The sequence below is a fragment of the Meles meles genome, chromosome 8 (genome assembly GCF_922984935.1).
Source record: "Meles meles chromosome 8, mMelMel3.1 paternal haplotype, whole genome shotgun sequence".
Taxonomy (NCBI): Eukaryota; Metazoa; Chordata; class Mammalia; order Carnivora; family Mustelidae; genus Meles; species Meles meles.
In genome coordinates, this window is record NC_060073.1 from 26,105,856 (window position 1) to 26,128,817 (window position 22,962).

At 36.0% G+C, this 22,962-nt stretch overlaps 1 pseudogene; it reads left to right on the forward strand.

The window, feature by feature from the left end:
* Positions 1-3,890: 3,890 nt before the first annotated feature.
* Positions 3,891-22,962, forward strand: part of LOC123948672 — a 55,732-nt pseudogene continuing 36,660 nt past the window's right edge.

Genomic DNA, 22,962 nt, shown 5'->3' on the forward strand with positions numbered 1-22,962 from the left:
CCCATGGAAAGATGTACCTGGTATTGTTTTTTGTTTTGTTTTGTTTTTGACTCTCTACCCAGAATAACCGCTGGATCTTTTTTTTTTTTTTTTTTTTTTTTTTTTTTTTTTTTTTTTTTTTTTAGAGCTGGATCTTATAGTCAATTATGTGCTTTATAAAAATGGTAAATTTATAAAAACTTTATAAAAACAAGAAAGTTTCTGGGATGATGACTTATGTAGACACAAAAGCTAAAGCTACTGTTAAGGAAAGGTTATTCACTTATTGTATATTTATTAGGTAACTGCTATAGACCAGTCAATAAGTTAGATACATACAAATATAAGAAAAGAAGGAGTTTCCAACCTAGAAGAATTCACAGTAGTTAGGCAGTATAAATGCAATACAATGTATTCTGTTATAGTGCAGATAAGCAGGATTACTATGGAATCCAAAAATTAAAGCAGTTAAGTCTGTGTGGAAATCAGAAAAGATTCACTGAAAAGAGGACACTTTCTGATTGGAAAGCCTGATTTGGGGAGGGGCAGGGTTTTTGTTGTTGTTGCTGTTGTTGTTGTTGTTGTTTTTAGCAAAGGGAACAATATTATCAAAGTCATAAAAACAGAAAAAGAATGCCGTATGTGTTACCTAAGGCACTGATACCAAGTTACCTATCACTGGTGCATGAGAGAAGCAGGAGAAAATAGCCAGGATGAAGCTGCAGAGGTATAGAAAAAACATGTATAGTTTGTTTTTAAAGGACTTCAGATGCAGTACTGAGGAAGGTGATCTTGATCTTACAAAAAGATGTGTACATCTTGGGGTGCCTGGGTGGCTCAGTCATTTAAGTTTGCAACTCTTAATTTTGGCTCAGGTCATGATCTCAGCGTGGTGAGATCAAGACCCCCCATTGAGCCTCATTTCAGACTCCATGCTAAGTGCAGAGTCTGTTTGAGATTCTTTCTCTCTCTCTGCCTCTGCCCCTCCCACACCCCCATAATCTTTCTCTTGAAAAAAAAAAGAAGAAAGAAAAAAGATGTGCATATCTAAATATTTAGGTGAAATTCCTAAATATGACTATATTTGTCTTTTAGTAAAATTACCTTAGATGATGGAGAGACTAAAAGGGAGAGGATATTGGAGAATTTTTAAAAAGGAGGAGCTCCAGTGACCTACACAAGAGATGATGAGGTACTGGACAATGACTGAAATTATGCACAAAGATAAGATGGATATAAGTGCATGCACAATTAGATGTAGGAGCTGAAGAAGAGTGCTGTATTAAATATGGACCTCCTTCATCTGACATAACTTAGCACAGAATAGACTGTCAATATATGTTGTAGGAAGAATGAGTTGTGATTTCCAAATGGAAGAAGAAAATTTCTTGCAATTCTTCCTCATTCCCCCACCTCCCTCTCCTTTGCCAACTTAAATATAAAAGATTTCTGTCAACTCCTCTTCAACTTTCATTTCCTATTAACATACTATTGTTTCTCTCTTTCCTGCTCTTACCAGTGTTTTGCTCCTGATTCTGTAAAATACACATGGGTCACAGTCACAGGCAAGACTCTATAGAAGGAGACTTCAGATAAACTACTTGGGAATTAGAGAATGTGCTTAATGTAGTCTTTCCACGTGGATGGGATGAGGGCAAGAATCTGAGTTGATTCGCTCTGTTTCACTGGGAAAAGATATCCACTGATTTTATACATGAAACTCCCACCATATATTTTCTACTTGTTGGAAATGTATCTTGAGGGTTGATATATTAATCATAAAATATACAATAGATTTTTATGGCTGTGGATAGCTTGCATGTTGGTAATGCTGATTTCAAAGCATTTCATCATATTAGTATAGTTAGGAGAGAAAGAATGACATTGAAGTGATAGATTTAGTAAGCAAGGGAAATGATTAGAGCTAACAGCAAAATTTTAAAAATGTAACACAATCAATGGCTATCAAAAATATCACAAATCATGAGATCATTAAACGAAAGCAAAAATTTTCATAGAGAATTTCAAAAGCATCATTTAGATTTTATTGACTTCAATTATTTATGCTTCTGGGTTATTTTTTGAACACATTCAATACATATTTCAAAATGCATCCAAAAGTGATATAACTGAAAGCAGAAAATAAGTCACAGTTTTATGAATTCTTCTGTAATAAAATGTTTCTAATTTCCATTATACAACTTTTATGACTTCCCAATTAACCTTTAAATAAAACAGTTATTGTACCCTATTATTAATCAGGAGGAAAGGTTAGATTTTACTCCTCTACATATTTTCAGTAAATTCCTACATATCTCCAAAATAATATTTCTTTGATTTTCAAACAATCTTGAAACATCCCCGAACTTATGCGGGTTACCATTTTCCAAGTCATGAAACAAAGACATCAAAACAATAACAGCAACCTAAAAAGTGAAACATGAGATGTAATTTTGTCTGTCACAGTTCTCTGACTGACAGAACATCTTTAGATTGACCAAATAAATTTAGAATGTCTTTAGAAGGAATATTCTCTAACTGAAAGCAGGACACCTTGACCAAAAAAAAAAAAAAAGTAAGAATGCAGAAAATAAAAGTCAAGGTTAGTCTACATAGTTTGGAATAGTGAAATTGTTATTCACCAATACCTAGCATGTGTCCTGAATTTAAAAGGAGAGAAGTTAAGGAAAATATAACACATATTCTATGTTCTCTTAGAGACTCCTATAGGAACAAACAAAACAACCCAAAATTCAGAATGTGGAGTCCTGATCCCCTGATCCATATTGATACTCCAACTTCCTCACCTGTGAAATGGAAATAATAACTCTCTTATTTACCTGTTGTATAAAATGAGAACAATCAAGGTGAACACTATTCCAAACTGTAATGAGGCATAGAAATGAAATTTATTATTAAAAATTTTCTATTTATTCTTACAGAGCTTAGGAAAACTTTAAATCCTTTAAGGGGTCTTTCCTGCATTCTTCCCTTAACACTTCCACTCTGAGGTCCTATTCTTAGAGTGCACACATAGAACGAGCTCAGACAGCTCTAACAACCTCACCGAAAGTGCTTGCTGCCCAAGCAAAAAAATTGTTTTCAGCTCCCTCAGCCCCAACACAGATGTTTCCATCACTTCCCCTGACCCTCCCTGCTGAATTTTACAGTAATTATAGAATATTTTTTGATGTTAAGATATTTTATTTTTTTATTTTCCTAATTTTCAAGAGCATATCTTGAAATACACAATTTCTATAGCTCTACATGTTTTTAGAAATGGATGGTATTGCTTGCACATTTCAATGCTCTAATTTCCCGGGTCATCTCAAAATGTGTCACTGAGGGGAATCCTTTCTGTCTTCCTCTCCTCATTCTTTTCTCCCCTGAGAAAAACTACACTGCCAAGAATCTGCAAATTCTTAAAAAAAAAAAAAAGAATCTGTAAATTCTTCAGAATGTTCCTCTTCTATGACAAGGGTATGTTTTCCTCTAGGAATCAGTGAATGAATACCTATATTCCCGTTGTTTTCCTTTCCTCCAGGGGAGGAAGAAAGTCAAAACAAGACTCTCGGGTTGTGTTACAGTTTTCTAGCTTCCCACCCAATGGACCCATTAATAATAAGTAACTTCTGCTGGACTCACCCGTAAATTAAGACCATAGTTACTGGCATTTGCTGTCCTCTAGGCAATTATTTCCATAATTGCAGAGATGTCTGAACTGTGTGCTACCTTGGGAAGACAGGCTATGGGGAATTGAAACCAACTAAATATTTAAGCAGTCAGTGCAACATAAGCTACCAAACCTTATATTCTCATTCCTCTAGAGAAGCACTGCTCAAACTATGCAGTAAAGAACCACTTAAAAAAGTACCGTACCTTTAATGGACCAAAAAATTGTCCAACGACACATGAGTACCACTTATGCCTCACCAGGTAAGTTGGACAACAATTGAATTACTCAGTATTCTGTTCGACAACAAGAGTCCTCTGATGATACCCTTGGAAGTTGCAACGATGACAGATTGTTAAACATTTTTCTGTATGCATTATTTTCTATTTTTGTACTTTCATGCATCCACCAGCAATATACACTTTACTCATGGGGTTCAGGGCAGGGCGCCCCAGAATGTGCCACTTTGGAATGTGGATTATTTCCAGCTGAAGATGGTTAAGGTCCAAGGGATTTAGGAAGAGGTTTTTTGTTTTTTGTTTTATTTTTAAATCTCCCTCTTAACTGCCAAAAAGAATTTAGATAGGGAGACTACCTGGAAGAAAGTTACTATCAAGGACAACTTTTTCTTTTTTTTTTACATAAGAAAGACTTCTTCTCATAGCCTATTAACATTTGTTTACGAAACATTTGCTCCTCCCCTGTATTGTCTTCCTCCCTTTTGGAGCCCAAGACCACTGCCCCTTTTTCCTTAGCTCCCGGAGGCCTGTGAACCTCAACTGCCTGTCTGTCAGGGAACCTTTCTGTTTTTGGCTCCACACAAATTAAAAGAGTTAAGTTTTCCAGATGAGTGATACAGATAAGCTGCCATAATGGCCGCACTTGAAACTCTAAGAGTAATCTCAGCAAAACATTGATGACAAAGGGTCATAGAGGAAAAATCCACAGAAGGTTATGGGCTCCGCTGTGTTACTCAATAGTCTTTTACCATCACCCAACCTCTCTGCACTGCACTTCCTCATTCGTAAAATAAACTGATAAATCACATTGTCTGTCTCTCAAGTCCCTTTCATGTCTAAAATTATAGATTTATTGCTCTTTTTAAAATGTATAGTCTCCCAAACTTCAATTATAAGAAAGGTCCCATGTCAAAATGAGTGAATCACAATTTGTACATTCTTTACTGGAATTTTTCCAGAATAACCTACCATTGATGGAAACATTACTAAAGACACTAAGATAAAGTGGAATATACTGTCCATTCTTATAACCATTTACTAGAACATTAATTTCTTGATTAGGATTGTGAATTATATTTGAGTTGCTTAAGTTCAAATAGATGCAATACAAACCTCTTCAAAATTAGAAATTTCCTCTTAATATGTTTAAGTCTTGATCTGATTTCATGTTTTGCTAGATAATTACAGTACAATAATAATAAATTATTGTATAATATAATTTATATATATTTATATTTATATAAATATATATTTTTATATATTTATATATAAATAAATATATATTTATATAAATATTTATATATTTATATTATATAGATATTACATATTATATATTATATTTATATTTCTAGATATTTATATGTTAATAAATTATAAATTACTGTAATAATAATAATAAATGAGGCTGTGGAAACAGTAAACTTTTATTCTAATGGTTTGCATGAAAAAGGATCAGTTTTATAACATACCTTTATAAGAAAAAAAGAAGACTAAATGAGATGGGGGGAAAAATCCAGTTGAAAATAACTCGGAAAAATTTTGAAGAATGAAGATACTAATATAAATTGCTGTCAAAACAGGGAAAGAAAATAAAGACTTCCTGTGAACACTAAAGCCATTAGGGACTCTGAGGCATTTTATGTTGCGCCAAGAGCAAGTGAAGGAGAAAATACTTTGGAAGAGCTTTTGGAACTTGTCCAAAAAGAACTGGAAGATAATTTTGTGCCTGTCCACAAAATGTGATGGAGTTGAAAAACAGAGACGGAAAAATTCAATGGGAGAGTGGAAGGATTATTCCCAAGCATTTTGTTGGCATAAAAGAATATGTCCAACAGAGACATAATGATCTAAAGAATACACTTCAAGCTGAGTTTCAACTCAAGAATATTAGATCCATGCAGTTCTAGAAACAGATGATTCTGAACACTCTAAGGGGATAGGATATAAAATGCCTTCTATGTATCCTGAACAGCATGATCATCTGCAATCTCATCCACTCCCATTGTGTACTTTTCCATTGGTCTGCTCAACAGTTTAAGCTGTAGACAGTTCCAGTAAAGCAGCCTATTAATAAGTGAATGAGGTTTTATAATGCCAACGATTTGGACCAACAGTCTCTCTCAGAAAGATCTAAGGAAATAATGGAATGGCTTAGTTTGCTTATTGAAAAAACGGTTACATATATTATGGACTATGGGAATGATATCATTAATCCTTAGAATTTCTCAGACAAGAAGTTCTTTGACTAAGCCATTTAGATGTTATAATTGAATTTACAACAAAACACATTTTCGTATGAGATCATAAAATGATATACACCTATTTAAACGACACATATAAGCATGGTTCTTACTAATTTAGATACATACCTTGTATGATTTACTTCAATCAGTTGTAACTTACATGATATAAATAGGCTTATGAATCACTGATTTAAGCACTAGGGAGTGTGTTATACCTATTCCCTTTTTCATTTATTGATATGTCAACTTTCCATTTTTCTCTTATGCTTTATCAAATTCATTGTGTTTAAAAGTTCTAGGAAAACCTTCTTACCTATTTGACCTAGAGTAGATTAAAATTTAACGTTATATCAAATCCAAGTTCAAATTTAATTTACTATGTAAATATATATAAATAAGTTCTTCATACTCATCTGTGCTCTCTTGCTACTTTGCAAGTGAGTGCCCCACATCCTAAAATTACAATTTTTTTTCAGCCCTGACAGTGCACACCAATCAAACCTACCAGCTTGCTCTTTCTTTAGAAATTAAACTAAGTCAATGCCATGACACCCAAAATTCTTCAGTCTTTACATTGTATACAAAAATGAACATAATATGTTAAATGATATGGGGCGCCTGGGTGTTTCAGTGGGTTAAGCGTCTGCCTTCAGTTCAGGTCATGATCTCAGGGTCCTGGATTCAAGCCCTACATCAGGCTCTCTGCTCAGCAGGGAGTCTGCTTCCACCACTCTCTCTGCCTGCCTCTCTGCCTACTCGTGATCTCTCCCTCTCTGTCAAATAAGTAAATAAAATCTTTAAAAAAATAAGTTAAATGGTAAATCTTTCTCAAGAATTATTGCACATGCTTAACCTGACTGAACTTAAAAGACAAATGAATAAAAATCTGGCATCTAGAGAAGGAACACAGGCAAGCAGCTTTTCTCACTTTCTCATTTCTAAATAGGAAGGATAATTAAAATGTTATTTTTAAGGATTTTTTAATGTAATAAGCCATATTTAGAACTTTAATATTATTTTTTCTTATAATCATCAAGCACATCTTATAAGATAGACAATCATATTTATTATTTAAAATAAATGACAAAGCTGAAATTTAAACCATTATTTGACTTGTCATTAAAACAATACTGTTTTTACCAAAATAGGACACCAATCTCTCAAAAATCTGTGTTAGGCATATTTCAAAGTGTCTTATGCATAGTGTACCATGCTAATATGCTTGCAGTTGTGATTTGAAAAATCATCTTAAGGGTATTGAACATCAGAACATATTTGAGAGCAGTTCATTACTTTCATATATCTCCACAGGTTCTAGCGGTTCTAATTCTTGACTGATATGCTTATACTTTGTGCAAAAATTGTTATACTAGTCAGGAAATCTTGCTTCCATTGTTTTGCCTCCTATAACCCTAACATGACCCACATATTTGGCAACTGCCCATCTGAATGTCCTCCATCGTTTACTCACCTGTTTCTTTCCTATTTACTAAGTGGATGTATAGTAGTCCTCACCCTTCAACCTATCCACAGGGATTATATTCCAAGATCTCCCAGTAGATGCCTGAAACCATAGGTAGTACTGAATTTTATACATTCAATGTTTTTTTTTTCTATGCAAACATACCTATGATAAAGTTTAATTTATAATTTAGGCATAGTAGAAGATTAACAACAATAATAATAAAATAGAAAAATTGTCACAATATATGGTAATAAAAGTTATGTGAAATGAGTTCTCTCTCTCTCTCTGTCTCAATATCTTACTGTACTGTACTAACTCTTCTTCTTGTGATAATGTGGGATGATAAAATGTCCATGTCGTGAGATGAAGTGGGGTGAATTACATGGGTGTCATGATGTAGTGTTAGGCTAGTCTTGACTTTCTGATGATTTGGTAAAAGAAGGATCATCTGCTTCTGGACCACAGTTGGCCTCTGGTAACTAAAATTCTGGAAAGCAAGATCACAGGTAAGGAGGGGACTACTGTTTATCAAAAAGATAATAAAGAGGATTCTCTGCAGAGAGAGACAAGATATTTGACTGTCTTACATTCTCTTTCATTTTAGTGAAGCCTAAGATATCTCATTCCTTGTTTGAATACAGCTTTTGACATCAATTAAGGTGGTAAGAGCAGCAGCAAAGCCTAATCTTTCCTTTTGACTTAACCAGGTCCTTGGAGAAACAATTACCTCACATACTCATATTGACCAATATGTAAATGTCCATTCTGAGTGACAGTTCTCCCAGATCTTCAGAAATTCTAAAACAGTCCACAGATAGATTGGTAGATTTTGTTCAAGATAAGGTCTAGATCTGCATATTTATTATTAGTAAGATTTGCATTAGTTGGGAACCCTTATGGTGATCTTCAGTGATCCCTGCTTCCTAGTGTTCATATTACATTTGTAATGACTTTCCCTTGCCTGTACTTAGTCTTATCTGATAAATAGACCAGGGAAAAAATGATTGATTGGATGCCTCTTCTGGTATAATGACTTTCTTCTTGATCCCTCTCTCTCTCTCTCTTTGATTATTCTGGGAGGCCAGCTGTCATGTCACTAGGCAGCCCTGTGTAGAGGTCCACATGAATCAGTGCAGATCTTCTGAAGACTGCCAATAGCCTAATGGGAGAGTTGGAGACAGATCCTTAAGACCCAGTTGTGTCTTGAGGTAATGGTACCTCAGCCAACAGCTTGCTTGCAACCAGAGCAGAAAGTTTGAGCCACAGATACTCAGAAACCTGCACCCAGATTCTTAACCACAGAAACTGTGAGATAATAAATATTTGCTATTTTAAGCCACTAAGTATGGGAGTAATTTGTTACACAGAAATAGATAACTAATATAGATTTGGGTTCCAGGAGAGGGGTGTCATTATAACAAATATTTTTAAAATGTGAAAATAACTTTGGAACCAGGAAGTAGAAAGATGTGAGAAGATTTCAGCTAACTTGTTAACTAAAGCTAACTTGCATTAAGCAGATTTTTAGTAGGAATCTGCACTTTGAAGGTGGTGAATGTAAAGTTTCTAAAGCAAGCAAAAAGTAGGCAATTGTTATATAAAAAAAAGAAATTTAGCAACAATATTGCCTGCAGTTATGTAAAGGGTAGAGAATATGCCCAAAGAAGGTGATTTAATTAAGGAGATTTCTAAGCAAAGTATCGAAGGAGCCACCATGTTTCTTTTAGCTGCTATAGTAAAATGCAAGAAAAATGGATAAATGGAAATAAGGACTATTAAACAAAAAGGAGCCAAGATTTGATGGTTTTATAAATCCTCAACTTTTCCAGATGACCAGCAATAGAAATATCTTTTAAGCAGACATAAAATCCAGTCCACTGCCAGGAAAACTTGGTCAAAAGATAAAGCCAAGGGCCATCTGGATGTCTTCTTTGCAGAAATGTCTGTTCATGTCCTCTGCCCATTTCTTGATTGGATTGTTTGTTCTTTGGGTGTTGAGTTTGCTAAGTTCCTTATAGATTTTGGATACTAGCCCTTTATCTGATATGTCGTTTGCAAATATCTTCTCCCATTCTGTCAGTTGTCTTTTGGTTTTGTTAACTGTTTCCTTTGCTGTGCAAAAGCTTTTGATCTTGCAAAGAAGACATCCAGATGGCCAACAGACACATGAAAAAGTGCTCCACGTCACTTGGCATCAGGGAAATACAAATCAAAACCACAATGAGATATCACCTCACACCAGTCAGAATGGCTAAAATTAACAAGTCAGGAAATGACAGATGCTGGCGAGGATGTGGAGAAAGGGGAACCCTCCTCCACTGTTGGTGGGAATGCAAGCTGGTGCAACCACGCTGGAAAACAGCATGGAGGTTCCTCAAAATGTTGAAAATAGAACTACCCTATGACCCAGCAATTGCACTACTGGGTATTTACCCTAAAGATACAAACATAGTGATCCGAAGGGGCACGTGTACCCGAATATTTATAGCAGCAATGTCTACAATAGCCAGACTATGGAAAGAACCTAGATGTCCATCAACAGATGAATGGATAAAGAAGATGTGGTATATATACACAATGGAATACTATGCAGCCATCAAAAGAAATGAAATCTTGCCATTTGCGACAACGTGGATGGAACTAGAGCGTATCATGCTTAGTGAAATAAGTCAATCGGAGAAAGACAACTATCATATGATCTCCCTGATATGAGGACATGGAGAAGCAACATGGGGGGGTAGAGGGATAGGAGAGGAATAAATGAAACAAGATGGGATTGGGAGGGAGACAAACCATAAATGACTCTTAATCTCACAAAACAAACTGGGGGTTGCTGGGGGGAGGTGGGATTGGGAGAGGGGGAGCGGGCTATGGACATTGGGGAGGGGAGGCGAACCATAAGAGACTATGGACTCTGAAAAACAACCTGAGGGTTTTGAAGGGTCAGGGGTGGGAGGTTGGGGCAACCTGAGGGTTTTGAAGGGTCAGGGGTGGGAGGTTGGGGGAACAGGTGGTGGGTAATGGGGAGGGCACGTTTTGCATGGAGCACTGGGTGTTGTGCAAAAAGAATGAATACTGTTACGCTGAAAAAATAAATAAAATGGGGGAAAAAAAAGATAAAGCCAAGGGTATTACTGTAAACGTTTTATAATACTTCAGAAAGATCAAAAGTGGTGCCTCTGTATATTCAGTCACACAAAAGGCCCTTCAAAAAGATTAAAGGTATGCCTCTAGGATCTTCTTGTCAAACAACTGAGAATTAGAAAGCATAAGGACATTGTTTCTGGGCTCTCTCAGGAGGATTGCCAAATAGATCAGTGCTCTCCCAGAGATTTATGGGTATGGGCTTTGTCTAAAGCAGAAACACCACCTGCTTTAACTGAGAAGCATGGAAGTGATACCCATTGAGAAGAGGCCTTTGATCCCAGAATACCTCCGGCAGAACTGAGGCTGACAAATTTGCTGGGCTGCAAACATGTGTTACTTTGTATGAAAAAGGAAAGTGAATACTGAGGTAAAAATGAATACCAAAGAAGGGATTGCCAAGAGCCATGAAGTATTGTTCTCAGTCATTAATAGTTAATACACAAAGTTCCCATGATCACCAAACTGGATTTCAGAACTGCTATGGATCAGTGACTCAACTTTATCTCACTATTAACATATCTTTTTATTTTCTATGTTCTGAAGCTTTGACATCAGGGGCCTTGCTCAGCCTGAAGGATTGTCACTGGGGTTAGCCATTTCCTACAGATAATAAACAACTTGTCCCTGAATGCACCTCTCAAGTACAAAGGAACCAATGCAGAGCTCAAACAGCAAACACTTTGATTATAGGCTCTTATACTCTGGGCCACACTATCCCTTTGCAATCACTGCAGGACCAGTTACCATACAACTAGGAACAGTCCATTCAACTCAGAATTTGCTAAAATTGTTCAAACTAGCCACTAAGCCTACATACCCTACCTCACCTCTTTATTCCCACAGAAACCACAAAAAGGCTTTAGCTCACTGATTCCTTTGTCCCCTCTGCCTCTTGACTGACTGCAGTGCTTCCTGGTAAGTTGTATTGTGCCTCCATTTTATAGGGAACTGTGACTATAATCTTTTTTCTTCATGATACCCATTTCCATATTTTAACCATATTCCTGGTTAAAACAAATCCCAGGTATCCCTAAAATAGTTCCCTTTTACCCTTTTTGAACAGGAATATCTACAGCAGTTTTTCTGTGCTATCTGGCCATTGGATATTAGGGGTTTATGAAGTAAATAATTGTCTATGTATTATCCCAGATACACAATTCAAGTGAGTTCTCACATGAGGAGCTATGCTTAAAGAACAATAGCTGAGGAATCTCATCCATGCCTAACCCTAATTTGGAAGATGACATTGTAGGCTTTGAGCCATTATAGTATGAGACTTTGGGGAACTTAGGAGGTAAGTGTATGTTGCATGTGGGCTAGACATGAATTATTGGGGGTGAGAGGGCAGATCGCAGTAGGCAGTCTATAATTAATCCTGAATGATCTCCACTTCCTTGTATTTATGTGTATATGTAATTCCCTTCCCTTGAACATAGGTTGAACTTATTGACTTGCTTTTAATGAATATAATATGGGAGATGAGAGAGTATGCTACTTCTGAGGTTAGTCTATAAAAAGACTGTAGCTTCCGTGCTGGCCACCCTAATCTTGTTCTTTCCCAGATCACTAGCTCTGCAGGAAACTAGCTGCCATGTTGTGAGAGAGCCCATGGAACCATGAAATTAATGAGTTTGGAAGCATATCTTCTGCTGTTTGCCAAAGGCGTGTGAAGGAGCCTGGAAGCATATTTTTTTATTCCCAGTTAAGCCTTCAGATAACTAATGTCCAAGCCAACAAGTTGACCATAATTTAATAAGAGAATTAAGTAAGAAACACTCAGTGAAGAACAATTGGATTCTACACCCCCAGAATCTGTGAGATAATCAAGTTTGGTGTTTTAAGGCAATAAACCTTGGGGTGTTGTTTTTTGTTTTTGTTTTTGTTTTTTTTATGGAGCCATAGATAACAAGTACACACTTCTACGTTGACTCCCTCTCCAGGTTTCAAGCCCAAGTACAGACACTTAATCTGCAAAATGTGTTTAGGAAATAAGAAGGATACTCAAAAAATTTTAATGAGGAGTAAGTAATTTCCTTATGGGTCTTTCAATTAGTAGTTGTATTGTAAAAATGTTCTTTGTATTAGAAATAATCTATCCTTCAATCAAGTTTTTTTTGCAACTGAAATTTTCTTTAATAAATTTTAAGTATCAACTAAAAATTTGAAAGACCCAAAACCAATTTCAGTTTTAGTGAGAAAATAAAAGTGTTAATTTAAGTCTATTTTGATTTATAACCAAACAACTTCAACTTTTCTTTTCTTTGTATTCTTTTGTGTTTCTGTATTCTATAGAAGCTCTAAGAGGAAAAGGGATCAAGAGTGTCTTGTACTCCAGCTCATTTTCACTTTGTAGGATATTTTTCAGCACATAAAAAGTGATAAATGTCTTTGAATTATCTTCTATACCTGCTATTACTATTGCTTATTAGTAAATTAATAAAGGATTATATAGGAAGACAGTTGATAAAATTCTGACACTGAGAACTTTTTTCTCAATAGCTTGGTAGGAAATAGTAGAGGTAGCTCATAGTACCAGATTAAAATCCCACCACATGTTCCTTATATGGAAACGTAACCAAAAAAACCCACAAAAATCCAACATCATTAGTGATTTTATGAAATGTTCCCTTGTTTATGAATCATATAAATATTATTTCCCCCTAGTTATATGTTATAACTTTAGTGCACAGACATGTACATGGAATATTTTTTAAATCTTAAATCATAAAGGGGCACCTGGGTGGCTCAGTCAATTAGGTGTCTGCCTTTGGCTCAGGTCATGATCTTGGGGTCCTGGGATTGAGCCCTGCATCAGGCTCCCTGTTCAGTGGGGAGTCTGCTTCTCCCTCTCCCTCTGCCCCTACTCCATACTCCTGCGCATGCTCTCTCTCTTCTCTCAAATAAATACAATCTTAAAAAAAAATATATTAAATAATATTAAATTTAGCATACCTATTATGCAAATACAAGGAAATAAAGACTCTTCTTAATATAAGAAGGGTATATAGATTGACTTAATGTTGTTGTGGTTTTCATATAGATAGATTTCAATAGAGAATAATCATATATGAGAATTCAAGTCAGAAGATTTAAAACTACCATTTTTCATGGCTGGCTATACTACAGAAGAATTTCAGAGAAAAGAGACAAAAGAGATCATTGAGAACAGACTTTGCATCCTTGCCTGAGAAATATTTATTATCCCCTTCCTTCTCTAATATTGATAATGAAGGACTATTTATATATAATGTAACCTCTCTCAAAGGTAGCTATCTTTGCTTAAAGGCTTCTACTCATTATGAAAGTTATGTCCTTCTTTCCCTATGAAGCATATTTTGACCATCTTCGCTGATACAGAATTCTCTCTTCTCTGCTTACATGGCAAGGGTATATGACTTCATTATATCTCTTTCTGTTGGAACTCCTTTATTTTGTTTTGTTTTTTGGTCTCTTTTTCTAGATTATAAGTACCTGAAGGCAACAATTGTGTTCAACAAAAGCACCTAGACTCCTGCCTAGATACATTGACCAGTACTCTCTGTGAAATGTTCAACAAACTTGCCCTTTGAGAAAAATATTTAACACCCATCCATAAAATTTGAAGTTCATTTCAAATGGTTGAGAGCATTGCCTTTTCCTATAATGTGACAATTAACTCATTATATTGTTCTTGTGATTTGATGAATTCATGACAAAAATAGTGAACTATGGTTTTAAAGAAAATATTAAATAGTAATTCATTTTACCGGCACCTGGATGGCTCAGTGGGTTGAGCCTCTGCCTTCAGCTCAGGTCATGATCCCAGGGTCCTGGGATTGAGCCCCGCATCGGGCTCTCTGCTCAGCAGGGAGCCTGCTTCCTCCTCTCTCTCTCTGCCTGCTTCTCTTCCTACTTGTGATCTCTGTCTGTCAAATAAATAAATAAAATCTTAATAAATAAATAAATAAATAAAATCTTAAAAAAAAAAGAAAGAAATTCATTTATTTTACTATATTAAAGAGATCAACTCCATTTTTGGGTAATTGATGCTGTCAGCTTTGAGCCTCACCCCTCTTTCTTACGATTCTGTCCCACATCTAGGCAAGCTGGTAAGAAAGACTTTGGCATTGGCAAGAGATTCAAACTGCAAATACCTGCCTGTATGAGAATTCGCACAATGCAGTAACAGCACCAAGCCAATCACCTATGCCTGCTCTTTTCACATTGTTTTGGAATATCTTTGGAAACCTGTCTTGCTCTCCCTGGGAACTTTCAATTACATAAGTAACAAACCTTTTAATATTGTCTTGGTATGTGTGTGGTGTTATCAGGCTTGGCATCAAATCCACAATTCAAGTGGGCTACTTAAAGAGAATCAAATTAATTCTTTAGCTTTCTGAATATACTTAGGTTAAAAAAAAAGTACTTTTTCCTTTTAAACTTCAAATCTATGAAAGCAGTAATAAAATGTTTGAACAGAAAAATTTAGTGGAATTCCAAATTATAACTTCAATTTGAGCCCCAGTATTAATTAAGAACATGAAGGTTGTCAGTTCGTTCATTTTAGCAGATCTAATGCTATAGTTCTACCTATTAAGTTCTCCCTGAACAATACATTGAAATTACTGACTCCATCCAATCAGAAACTGATACATATTTTCCATTATAGATTTGGCTAATATGTTCTATTTCATGCCTATTTCAAAAAACTTCTTAGCTAGTTTGCCTTCCTCTCCAAAGGGATATAATATGCCTTCACCTATCTACTTATGGGTCCCTCAACAGTGTTGCACACAGTACTTGTAGGCAAGATCTTAATGGCATACAACTTTCTCCCAGAGCCAGGTGTGACATTACATTGGTTCTATTCTCCTCTGAAGACAAATGTGTCTTTATTCATCTGACATTGTTCATTAAGGACATAAACTTACTGATGAGGAAGCTCAAAAAAAAAAAGGACATAAACTTACTGATGAAGAAGCCATCACCCCGTACATCATGCAAGACCCTTCCACCTTAGTTAAATTCGTGTAAATTACTTGGTAAACTGTGGCCTATTCCATCCTTGACATTGCCAAAAAACAGCTATTAACTTTCTCAACACCACAACATTTTTTTAAAGACCCTTTCTGATTTGGAAAGCAACATATTCCTCATTTACAAATTTGACCTAATCTTATTTGCACTGTTACTTGCAAATTGATCCATTTTGAGTGGGTCTTCCTTTAACAAAAGTCTTCTGGAACCCCAATTAAAATACAACAGGTATTACATTAATGGCCTAAGAGACCATCACTCTGTAGGTGTTTTAGCAACATCATTTCATGTCTCCTGGAATCTCTGGATCATCCATGATATCCTTAAGTTGTCCGTGAATTTCTGATGCAAGAAACTGCCTTCCTTGGCCCTGTGCTACACACCATTAAAGTAGCCACAAAACCACAAAACTAGGTTCTTCTGGAAACAGAGACTATCTTAAGCCCTGGGCCTGTGACAATGTGCTCAGCTGCTTATGGCCTTGCTTAGTTCATGAAAGAAGAACCCTACAGATGCAGCAAGATGTTCAAGACCTTCTTGCTACCTAAAGGACCCTAAATAGGCCCTCTGGTATTTACCACTTGCTGGAGGGGAAGGCCTCTCCCGCCCTTAGTCTCTTGCCAGATGCCATAGTCCTGGAGAAGCTCAGCCTTCTTCCAACTTCCTTGGTCATCTGGGAGCTCCTTAGGATCAAGTGAGTCAAAAACAGTGGAGTTCATATACTTAATGGAAGGCACTGTCACCACCACATAGGACAGAGCTTGGGGGACTGTTGCTGGTTTTCATTCCTTAACAATTAGTCTCAACAGTTGAACCAAATTTTGGGTAGGGGTTCATCCTGGTTTTAGCACGATTACAACATGTACACTTGTGTTTAAATCCTTTAGTTTTTTCCTGTTGCTAAATATTTTCATATATTTTGTTAGTATTTTCTAAAAATCTATAACTAGCATATAGCATCTCTTTATACTGCTATACATTTTGATATTTATATTTAATCACTTTTGACCTTGTTTTGCTTTTCTTGGAAAACTTTGCAAATCACTTGTGGTGCTTTAAGTATCTACTAATGCGTTTTTCAAAACAAGAAATACAATGAAATATTACTACGTACCCATTAGATTGTCTAAAGTGCAGAAAACTGAGAATATCAAATTCTGACAAGAATGTGGGGCAGCAGGAACTCTCATTCTTTGCTGCTAGGAATGCAAAATGGTGCAGCCACTTTGGAAGACGGATTGGCAATTTCTTACAAAACTAAACATACTCTTAGCTTATGATCTAGGAACCTTTTTATGTCCACACAAAAATCTGCATATGGATGGTCATAGCAACTTTCTGCCTAATTGCCCAAAGTTAGAAGCAACCAAGATGTCCTGCAGTGAATGGATAAACAAACTGTGGTATATCGAAGACAACAGAAAATTATTTGTCACTAAAAAGAAATGAACTATCAAGCCATGAAAAGACATGGAGTAACCTTAAATGCATATTATTAAGTGAAAGAACATAATCATAAAAGGCATTATTTATGTCAGTCATATTTCTTAACATGACACACTAAAGAAATATGAATTTTATTTAGAAAGAGTTAATTATTTTATATTTTAAAACAATCTTAAACCTACAAAAAGTTGCAAGGATAATACAATAACTATTTGTCCTGAGCTTTTTGAAGGTAAATTGCCAACACGCCATATATAGCATCAATAATATCTCGTCTATAATTATAATGTGCAACTGCTATAATGTGGAAACTAAAGTGATATCGAATAATTCACAGAATTATTTCAAGTTTACCCACTCTCTCAATAATATCTATTATAGCCTAGCAGTCTATATTTCCTATATTTGTCACATTTAGCTATCATATACTTTTGATATATTTCAATCTGGAATACCTTAATTTTCCTTGCTTTTCAGGACTTATTTGTAAAATTATAGACTAGTTATTTTGTAAAACCTCAATAAATTTGGTTTGTCTAATGTTTTCCCATGATGACATTCAGGTTAGTATCATTGTTTGTTGCCATGTGGCATATGATTTTGATTTGTTCCAAATTCCTTTAGATTCCTTTCCTGTATTACTTATTATTACTTGAATAAGAAATCCTTTTAGTGTTTCCCCTTAAAAAAATTACTCTTTTCAGTATTGTAATTGGTATTTTGTGGGGAGGTATTTTATCATTATGTAAATACTCAATACTGTATCAAACTTCTGTCCCCTTATTTTAGTATCCATTGATGGTACATTATTACTGTGATACCTGTCAACTTTATTAGATGGTATTTTATTAGATGGTATTTTACCCTAAGGAAAACTCTCTTCTCTATGTTTTCTCATTTATTCATTTATGTATTTTTATCAGCATGGACACATGAATTCCTATTTTATTCAATATAATTAGTTACCATTATTACTTAACAGTATCTTTGCTTGTCTCCAGTAAGGCCAGTGAGTAACTCTTTACCTATACCAATCATTCTCTCAGTATTTTCTTCTTCTTAGGCATGACTCAGTTATTTAAGGCTCATCTTGTATATTTTGCAAACCAGCTCTGTAATTTACCATGTCTTCAAATACATTCATTTCTTTCAGGGGAGAAACAAAATTAGAACCTGAGATCTGAGTGATAGGTTTGCTCACAACTACTGAGGTGTTGCGACTCTAAGACTCTCTCAGTGAACATGCATCACACGCAAGCATCTGAATTCAGTTAATTATCTATCTACATATACTGAAACCTTTGAGCTACACTAATACTTTCTATTTCAATCTTCCATACAGGATTTGTTGTACATTTCTCCCTTCGCATATTTGCAAATTCCCTCCATGACAGCCATAAATCCATAAATGACATAAATCCATAAAATCCATAAAAGCCATAAATGACAGCTTCTATTACCCTTAGCATATTTACTTATTTAGATAATCTCCCATAGGTGCACAATCTGCCATCACATCCCATGCATGATCTTCTGATCATCCACCAACTCCTTCACCACAGGGAGCCCTCTACACCTGCTCAAGCTCCAGCATTTCACACCAATCCACACAATGACTCTCTACGCTGGGTTGCTGCTATCACTACAACTCACCCAGACAGGGGTGCCCCAGCTCTGATAGAACTGCAAATCTGTGCTAGCTAGCTGCAACCACTGACCCCAGACACAATACCCACCTCACATCACCTTAGCTATGACACCTGTTACCAGACCACCAGCACCACTATTCTGCACTTACATGGGGTCTTTCCAACTCCACCCCCCTTCCCAGAAGCTCCCCCCACCCCCGCAACCTCTTTGAGCTTCAGTATGCCAGGCAGTGCCCCCTGCCTACCCCCTTCCCTACATCCTCCTCACTTCGCTCAGGCTCTGACTCCTTGGGCCAGGCTGTTGCATCATGCAATGTCTCCCATGCTGGGTCACACCTCACCCCATTTGAGGTTAATTGATATTTATTTGAGTCCATGTCAGAGTTTGGGCTATAGTAATGAGTATAGTTGAAATGTCTCTTTCTAGCCCTCAATTTCCTTGGTTATGTAAAGTACATATTCTTGAAATTTTGTCTGTGATAATTTTAATTCCTGAATCTCATTTCAGAACATTCAAAACTTCATTATTAGGGGAAAAAATTAAAATATTTTTTAAACGGGAGGGTAAAAAAAAGCTAACGGAAAAGGAAGCCTTTTAATATTATTTTGAAATTACTTTTTAAAATATGTCATAACTCCTCAGCTTATGTGTAGTCCCCAGGCATTGTTAATGCCCATGAATGCTAATTAACACTGAACTGCTTACTACAATGTTTTTCTAGCAGGCAGCCTCAAAATGTCCCATTATCGTGATTAAATATTTATTGAACTTGAAGTGTGTCCTCAACACTGTAAAGAAGGTACAAGAAAAGTTTCTACCTCAAAGACATTCTTATGTTCAGAAGTACATCAAGGCAAGAGTATATACCCAAGATTTTTTTTCTCAAATTCTATTATACTCTATCTTGTATTTATTTATGAGCTTTCTTATTAAATACATGAACATAAGTTTAAAACAGTGTCTATCAGAAAAATTGCTCTTGAGAGAAATGTGACAGTATCTACCAGTTACATAAAATCTGCCCTTATCCTTTGACCCTTATAGAAATCTACTTTAGTACTTTAAATGGTTCAATCATTATACGTACAATCTCTACATTTTGGATTTTCAACAATAGTACAACTGTTTGAGTTGGATTATCCCTTGTTGTGGGGGTTGCCCATATTTCAGAGAATGTTCAACAGAAGCCCTGGCTTTTATCCTCCAGATACTAATATAATCATCCACCAAACCCCAACAGCTACGCAAAGAACAATATCTCTAAACATTGTCAGATGTCCCCTGGCAAGGCAAAGTCCTCCAACATACACTGGAAACTACTGCATTATATATACAAAAATAGAGAATGATTGGGGACTTTATAGTACATTATATATTATTTTCATAAAGAATCTTTCATTTTATAGAAAACTGTGAGTAACAGGAATCACAAATAATTCTATGGGACAGACAGCTAACGTAAGTGAAGGGAAATCACCCACTGAAACTGTGCTAAATTAGGGAACTCATGACATGTGATCCAACTAGAAGGGGCTGCTGTCCCTACATTATAATTGACAAGTATTCCAAGACTCAAACTCAGATCTAATATTGCTAATTCCTTTTTTCAAGAAAAAACATACATGTGAAACTCTATTATTTTAAATACTGAGAACTAATTTATTTTTTTAAATACCTTGCTAACCAATCTTTTTTGTTTCACACCCTCTGTTACACTATTAAGTTATAAAATAAATACAAAATTTCACATAAATTTGTAATTTTTACCTGAGTTATGCAAAACACACAAATACTAGAAGAATATAACAGTGTTTATCACTGTTATACCCAGTAATACCCACTGGGTAGTTATTACTTTCATAACAAGAATAATAATTGCTAACATATTTCTTCTATTGATAATTGAGGCTTTATGACAATTTCATGGAGAGAACACACAAATATCGGTGTGGGTGACAGAGAAGTTAGGTATTTAGGAAGCAGCAATAGGCGAAAGAGAGGAATCCCTCAGCTTTCACAAAAACCTAAACTATGCTGACACCATGGTGTTTTTTAACATCTGACAGCTGAAAGCCACAAAATTGTGGAACTAGGAAGCTGTGACCTACCTGAAGGAAACTGAACAGGGACGTAACAACAGCCCACTAGTCTTCTCTCTCTTCGGCCAAATATAAGCAGAGATGTCTGTGTATATCAAAGTTTGAGAGAAGAAAATGACTCCAAGCATGAAGAAGTTGCAACAGGAAACTTTGGAACCAGCCCATGTGACACGCCCCAAATAAAATTCTTACTTCATGTAACACAGATTGAAGCTGTTTCCACAACTATGGTATGTTCTGCTTGTGCTAACCTTTTAACTTCCTAGGAAATGGAGCCAGAAAGGAGAGGGAGAAAAATCACACAGAGGAATCAATACTCCAGAAGATGGAGGCAAAAAGTCCATGCAGAACTCAGGATAAAAATAAAAGACCCCAGGAGGCCAGGGAGAATACTCTTGACAAAGACATGTGCCACTTTCTATGGGCACTTTGTCCATCCTAAAGGAGACCGTGTGATTCACAGAGCAGGTCCCTACTTCATGAAGGTCCTGCTTCATGACGTGATTGAGGCAGCAAATATTGGAATGGAAGAAAAATGTTCTTGTTGACACACAAAACAGGCACCATTATAGGACCTGAATGGTCCATCTATTTTAATATGCAAACATAATGGTTTCACTTTTTTTTTTTTCCTTCGTTGAAGTAGTTAATGGTTACAGGTTAAGTTTTTCCTAAATCTGGAAGGAAAACAACCAGAAATGTTTTTATTAATTTGGATTTGGAGTCAAATGAGCCATTGGAATCTCTTGTTGAAGAATAAAAATTTCCAAGATTCATTGTTTATGCAGACATCAAAAACTAATGACATACTGTATAGTGACTAACATAACATTATAAAAAATAATAATAATTAATAAAAGAAGAAGAAGGGGCGCCTGGGTGGCTCAGTGGGTTAAGCCTCGCCTTCGGCTCCGGTCGTGATCTCAGGTCCTGGAATCGAGCCCCACATCGGGCTCTCTGCTCAGCAGGAAGCCTGCTTCCCCCTCTCTCTCTGCCTGCCTCTCTGCCTACTTGTGATCTCTCTCTCTCTCTCTCTCTGTCAAATAAATAAATAAAATCTTAAAAAAAAAAGAAAGAAGAAGAAGAAGAAGAAAGTGAAGTGGGTTTTCTAAGGTGATCAGAAAGAGACCTGAAGAAGAGAGAAGAAAGTCTCGCCCAAGTTGAAGAGGACAATTGAAAAGATCTGAGCATGAGAAGTGGTGAAGAGAGAATATGGCGGGTAGCAGGACTGGTTAGTTGGCTGCCTTGCAGTGAGAGGTCAGCCTCCTGGAGAGAAGGCTGCTCTCAGTAAGAGAGGGCCAGAAGCAGTCATATAAATGCGTACCAAGAATCAGTACCACAGTGCCGACTTAACATGATCCTCCTCATGGGACAATGTATGCCTCAGTGGTAACTTATGTGGACAGATTGCAACTTGCCAGAACCACTCCCCATTTCATTTTATGTTAAGTCTCCTAGGGGAAAGGATAAGTTTTTAGTCAGTGTGCTGAGTTGTGGAGATAGACATTGCTTTACAATACATAAAGAAATGACACACTTCTCATCCAAGTTTGTGTACTGACACTTATTTTTCTATTCTGTATCTCATCACACTGTTTTGTATGTTCCACGTTTTCTAGTATGTCCATGTATTATTTTGGAGGAACCAAAAAAAAAAGCACTTCTAAGAGAAAAATCCATTACATGTGATGCCCTGTTTTTTTGTTTGTTTGTTTGTTTGTTTTTAATTAAAACAATCTATTACCAATGGGAATTTTAGAATATCAACATGTAGGTGAAATTGATGATACTGAGGCCAATGTGTATTTTCTCATTGATCCATGGCAGTCTGTAGACCTCACAGAAAATAAAGCAATGGCTAATAAATCCTGCTTTGACATAGAGAAGGTTTAAAATAATGAAAAAATCTATTTCTCATTTTATAATATACAGACTGTCTCACTTAATTGTATTTTGCTCTATAGCTTTGGCATGGGCATTACTTTTCCCTTGGCATTAGTATTAG